The sequence below is a fragment of the Euprymna scolopes genome, chromosome 19, assembly GCF_053919585.1.
Source record: "Euprymna scolopes isolate OS-2025 chromosome 19, ASM5391958v1, whole genome shotgun sequence".
NCBI lineage: Eukaryota > Metazoa > Mollusca > Cephalopoda > Sepiida > Sepiolidae > Euprymna > Euprymna scolopes.
The window spans coordinates 27,492,501-27,499,323 of record NC_136500.1 but is presented as its reverse complement, the minus strand read 5'-3'; the positions used below and the strand labels follow the sequence as shown (position 1 = coordinate 27,499,323).

The 6,823-nt window shown below is 34.9% G+C and overlaps 1 pseudogene; it reads right to left on the bottom strand.

The window, feature by feature from the left end:
* Positions 1 to 4,396: 4,396 nt before the first annotated feature.
* On the bottom strand, positions 4,397 to 4,489 carry LOC145240511 (U2 spliceosomal RNA; annotated as a pseudogene).
* Positions 4,490 to 6,823: the final 2,334 nt, after the last annotated feature.

Genomic DNA, 6,823 nt, shown 5'->3' with positions numbered 1-6,823 from the left:
TGTTATAGATATATAGATAAATATAGATACATAAATATATATGGAAACAATTTCGTGTTTACTATAAACATTTTAAGCAAATATTATGTAAGTAAAAATCATGTAGAATATCTGCATCAATAAAATTACACGTAATACTTAACTAAAGATGATCACTCCATGAGAAAACCGAAGCAACTAATAGGGAATTAATTAAAATGAATTTTTTAAAAGAATATGCAAATTAGCTATATCTTTTGCTAGTGAATGCAATTCCACAACCCATGCATAAGAAAATTGTATTTTCTTTTAAAATAAAATATAAAAGACGGTTTTAAATATGAATATCACTACGCACAAAAGAAAACGAATTCATAAGAATATATATATATATATATATGTATATATATATATATATATATATACATATATATATACATACACACATACACACTTGTAAATGTACTCGTCGTTTACTGGGTTGAAAAACAGCCTACAGGAAATGGGCTCTGATTTATGAAAGTATGATAGGTTATGAAAAGGAAGGGCTGTAAATTTTGGTTGAATGTGAGGGTATCGAAAGAAAAGCAAAATATGATGTAAATAAAAATAAAATAGATAACCCCCATATACCATACCTATGCACACTGGAACACTTATCATGATATTCTGTGGATCTATATAAAAAAAAAACCTTGTTAAACTTTGTGACATATTTCCATTCTATGGAGGGCAGGTGCGAATGAACACCCCATAATTTTTCATGCAATATTTCTTCAAATTGTAACATTATTATCAAAGTATACTTACGCAGATAGATATGAAAAGTATTTATTAAAATATGTGCCTATTTAAATTCTATTGAGACCAGGCGGGAACGCAGACCCACAATTTTATTATACCATCCCTATTTAAGTTAAAACATAATTATCCAAGTATTCTTATGTACATCTATATCAAAAACACTTGTAAACCTATTTTTAATTTTGTAATTTTTTATTTCCATACTTTTTGGACGAGGTGGGAACGCAGACCCCACAATTTTAATGAACCACTGTACTGCCGGATCAAACATAATCATACCTGTGTCTCGATACATCTTCTATCACTATATGTAATCATTTTTTTTAAATAGTCAACCATATAGGAGAATAGCAAGGATATTGGTGGGATGAAGCATGGAAATATTGTTACTTTTTGTCGATACATAATATTATATTTTTGAGGTTGCAAAATATCAGAGAAGGGCGTGTAAAACTGCCGAGTTCGTCATGCGTTCAAACACATACCAATATCTAAACAAGTTGTATTAAACATGTTGCATTTAACTTTGCTTACACGATATTCATCAAACGAATCAAAAATTTTAATTATTACATATACTAGGATTTAAGCCCGGCGTTGCCCGGCTGTTTGTGGGTGTATGTTGAGCAAAAAAAAAAAAAACACACACACAAACAAACCAAAAAACAGTTGTAGTAGGAAGGCAGGCTAGAACCTGTACCGTTACCGAGGAAAGGGACGGGAAAACCTGACGTCCCTGCTGTTACGACCACAGCCAAACCGGAAGTGTCGTATGTTTAAATAAAGGCTAGACAATCGAAAGGGAGGATGACTTTCCAAATGTATGCGAAAAAAGCGACCACTCCCTGTAGAAAAGAACCCAGGTTAGGGGAAAAATATATATGTTTTTAGCCAATTTTTCGGTATTTCTCGCCTGGAGTGTTGAGTTTCTAAACGATACTGATTTTGTGAAAATCCGTCGCCTCTGTCGAAAGCTTTAAGCAAACATACAAATATACATATACATACATACATGATGATTGCAACGTCTTGTCAGACGAGTGCCACTCCCTGAGACATTTAAAATCCATGAGCCCAAATGCCTGAGGGAGTATCTATACAAAGATAATGTTACAGAGTCTTAGCTTTGTACGACAGCTAAATCTCTCTCTCGGTTCAAAATGTTGAGATCCAGCAACAAGCAAGAGCAAGATAGCCAGCAACAAATTAAACTGCAGCCCAGCTTAATGTGGGTACTGGTCTCCAACTTTATGTTTTTTTTTTATATCATAGATTTGCTTCTCCTAGAAAGGTTGCCTTCACCACGGGTTACGGGATCCCTCTCCACCCCAAACATACATACATACATACATACATACATACATACATACATACATATATACATACGTTTATATATTGGTAGCTGAAATTTTCAACCCTAACCGATTAAAAAGCTTGCCCTCTCTCTGAATACACTTTATGTAAAATTTCAAATGTTTAGACCAGAAATTTTCTCAGTAATTTGGTAGAGATCAAAGCAGTCAATTATTTTTTCATTGACCCCTATTATGACCCGTTAACGTTTATTTTTGGGGGGTTCTAATTAAGTTAATAAGTTAGATCCATGTCCAAGGAACCTATATCTAAAATTACAATTGTTTATACCCAAAATTGGCGGAGGATTTTGGTAGAGTTCTCAAAGGGCGAATCGTAAATTTTATCCCCTTAAGTTTAAATTTCTGGCCGAAAACGGATTACGAAGATATTCCACAATTTACACTACCTGTATATAAAATTTCGAGTCTTTAGACTGAAAATTGACAGAGTTTTTGCGTAGGAAAATGTACACAGACAGAGACACACACATACACACTTACTGACAGAGAGCCAGACACTTTCACTTTTATAGATATATAGATTCCCTTGTATATGGCTATTCTGTCCTTTTCATTGCATTGTTACATAACGAGTAGTATAAAAGTTAATTGGGTAACTATTTACAGAAGCACACAGAGACAGACACCCACATATCCCTAGTGTTTGTCTATGTATACGTTCTAGCAGTTAAACCTGGCGTTGCCCGGGTGTTTGGAGCTGTATGTTGAGCAAAAAGAAAAAAAGCGGTCAACTTTTTAAAATTTTACCTCTATTATGACCACTTAACATTTATGGTTTTGGGCTCAAATCAGGTTATTAATATTATATTGTGAGTGTTATCTTTTAAGTACCAAATATGTGAGTATGTTACGTTGTTCTTATTTAGATGACGACTTATATATTTATTGTTGTTAATGTTGTAAGAGTCTTAGAGTGATAGAGACAGTCTTAGGAGTGTTCATGGTCTTAAGTGTTCATATGTCTTAAGATGTTCATGTTGAATGTGGTGAGATGCTAGATATTATATATATATTCATTGTGAGTGTTCATATTGTCTTAGGATGTTCATGTTTGTGGAGATAACATATTGAAGACATAAACAGGATTTATATAAAGAGAGAAAGACAGAGAGAGAGAGAGAGTTCTTATATATAACGAGACAGGGTACAGGCAACTACAAGAGAACCTAGCCTGTAATTCAACTAGAATATATTTTGGAATAGCTTGATAGATAGACCGAGAGTGCGTTTAACATTTACGTTTGACAGTTGCACATATAGTATAAACACGTTACCTTTCTCGTTATAATGATGAACACAGAAAGACGGCAATTATAAGAAACATGATGATCATTTATCCTTCCTTCGACCGGTCGGACATGATTTTATATTTCAGGGATTCAAAGTTGTTACATGGTTATCTCTAAAACCTCTCGCTTCCAGAGATTGCCTTGACTCTAACGGAGAATCGGTCTGGTTTCCTCTCCTTCTCTGATCTGACTGCTCTAACTCTCACTAACTAACTTCGAACTTTTTCCAGTATTGAGAAATCACATGTATGTCGGGCCAACATGACCATAGCTACCGTTTATGAACATGCGCGATTTTTACGTTTTTGAAACCATTTCTGACGACCAGGAAATTTCCCTTTCTAATCCTTGATTATCATATTCCATATTTACATGTAACTAATTTCCTATTTTTTACTTACATGAAAAGGGGACAACCCTTATCATGTAACATTAAGTTAGATACCTATCCAAGGAAGATATATCTAAAATTTAAAGGGTTTAGACTCCAATTATCGGGGGAGTTAAGTAGAGTTCTCAAAGGTCAAATAGTTGAAGTTTTACGGCTTAACAGCCAAATTTCTGGCCGAAAACGGATAAGACAGATTTTTCCCAAATCTCAATATCCTGTATATCAAATTTCGAGTCTTGATGTCGAGTGGAAGATAGTTCGATCGCAGTTTACAACATCACGTGGACTCTTCATCGAAGTATATTCCCCTCGATATCTTGTCCAAGAAGAAGAAAAAAAGATTGACAAAGAAGTCTTACTCCGAAATATTTTTCTTAAAAAACAAACACTCGTTTATTTTATAAAAAATTTCGCGTTGCAGTTTTGGCTTCAAACGAATTAAATACATATTTTATTTTTCAAATTTCACTCAGCGCTTCTAACTTGTCAATGCCTGGAGGTCACTCCAAGATAAGGGCTATAGAGTGTACAGTAATCTGTGGGATCATATTGTAATCGATTGTTGGCAAGGAAAAGTTACAAATGTAAGTACAGCATATATTAAGAACAGATACTATACTTTGATCTTGGCCAAAAGGCCAAGAAAAGAGTATTTATTTGCTCCCCCACCGAGCAAATTAGAAACTAGACCGATTTTTAATTTGAAGAGGGAAGGGGTGCTGGATAGTAACAATTGGTATGAAGGGTTTCCCCTACATTGACCCATGTCTTATATGTGGGATTGCCCCCACATATGGTCTTTGCTTGCAGTATCTGCCGAAACAGATACTACATTTTGATATCGGCCCGAAGGCCAAGAAAAGCTTTAAAAAGCTAAGAACCGCATCTATTAACAACATACCTTTGATCTTAACCAAAAGGGCCAAGTATAAAAGTGTTACGGACAGACCGACCGACTGACCGACCGACCATCCGACCGACCGACTGACTTATAGAATCGCTTGCACGCGAGTAAAAATGAAATAATACAGATATGCTTGGACAGAAAGTAAACATGTTATCAATACACTTTAACGTAGCGTAAACATTTAATGGAAAAATCATTGCCGAAGTTTAAAAAAATCCATGCAGTATAAGTAAAGCATTTATTAGAAAAGAGCTTAAACGGAATTTAAATATTTCGTTTATGTGATTGGACGTGTAATGCCTCCCTCGAGGAGGTTGCTAGGATTCTTATTTCACTGGATCTCGGCACGTGTCGTCTAGGCTCCTTGGAGGTTGTTACATAATCTGGTATGCTGAAAGCGAATTTCGAAGCGGCAGGCAGGAAGAAAGACAACGATTGTAGTATATCTACAAAAGATTAATTCTCATAAGATTATGTACAAATGTTTTTATAATTCTCATTCAGATTTTGTAAGTTCTTTTCCAAGTCTCAATTCTCTTCACAGACAGCAACCGACGGATGGATGAGGTAAGGAGGGGTCACTTCTCTTCTCAACTCTTATCTTAAACTCTCTCTGGCTCAACTCTTCTCGCTCTTCTCAAACTCTTCTGGCTCAACTCTTCTCGCTCGTCTGATTAATTTTTGCACGACAGTCGTATATTTAATAAGGTAAGTGGATGGGGGTTGGAAATTCTCCACAGCCAATAGGATCTCGCCACGAAATCTCCACGAAATCGAAAGCCCCAGGTCCTTGGCTTGGAACATTCCCACACCTGAAATTCTCTCACCATTTCCAAGGGCAGATGTCAATTCTGACATGCGACCCTGGGTTCATGTAAGGTCAGACAAGGTTCTAAGTGAAATTTCCTGTCGTCAACTTTTAGCCGTAAAAATACATTTCTCGTATTTTCAAACAATATCTATTTTGACATGAAATAAAATATGTATATTTATCTTCTCTATCTTTAATCCTTGGGTTATCTGGTGTCAACCGGGAACATAAAGCTTCCTAAGCGTAGTTCTAACGCTGCTTAATGGGGGAGTACGTTACAGACGTGATTTATGAAGGTTATAGTTAAATCTTAAACACAAATAACATATTCCGCCGTTATGCGGGGACGTTACGTAGGCATTGAATTAAGAAGCTTGGATGCAATTTAATTATTTCATGTGGATGAGTGAACGTACTTGAATGTTTAAATGAGAGATATTGGGCATAATTTATATAATTTATGGAGGATGCCTGGACGCAACTTAAAACTAAATACTGGAGAAGCCTCACACAATGTAATTATTTCATGGAGGTGCTTGGAGTTTGTAAAAAATGAAATAAACATTTTACCTTTTGAGTGTATCCATATTTTACTTCTTAATTGTCAATTATAGTTACAAAATGACCTAAGAACAGAAGTTGTTATACCATGTATTAGTTTTGCGGTTAAATAAAACATACGATTACTACCAAATGGCTGAACAATTGCACTGCTATCAGTTATGAGAAATATCGTCATATAACGTGACGACAAAAGGACGGAATTAGTGTTAAGTGATGCTTAAAAGGATATTCTAAATAAACTCAAAGTTCAGGTGTACTTTTCATAGGGCGTATTTTATGAATTCATCGCCATTAATCTAAAACGGCTATCAGTTCATGTAAAAGAAACTATTGGAAACAGTAACACACATTAAACATTAAATGTGCAAAATTGTAAAGAACATTTACAAAAGACAAAACAACATAGAAACAAGACGAACAAAAATTCATTTACTGATAAACATCTTAATCAATGTAAAGAATTGTTGAAGAGCGACATCTAGCGACAGCACATACCATTACAAAATGATCGCTTTTATACAAAAGAAAAGTTAATATTTGCACTATTTACATTTTTGTAAACCCAGAATGGCTTTTATCTTCAACGATACATCTTAATAAGTAACTTAGTCTGTCCGTATATTTTTCCGCGTTCTTGATATTCTTCACTTTGATGCCGAATCTTCATCATGATATGAACAGATTAATGTAAGCATCTGATTG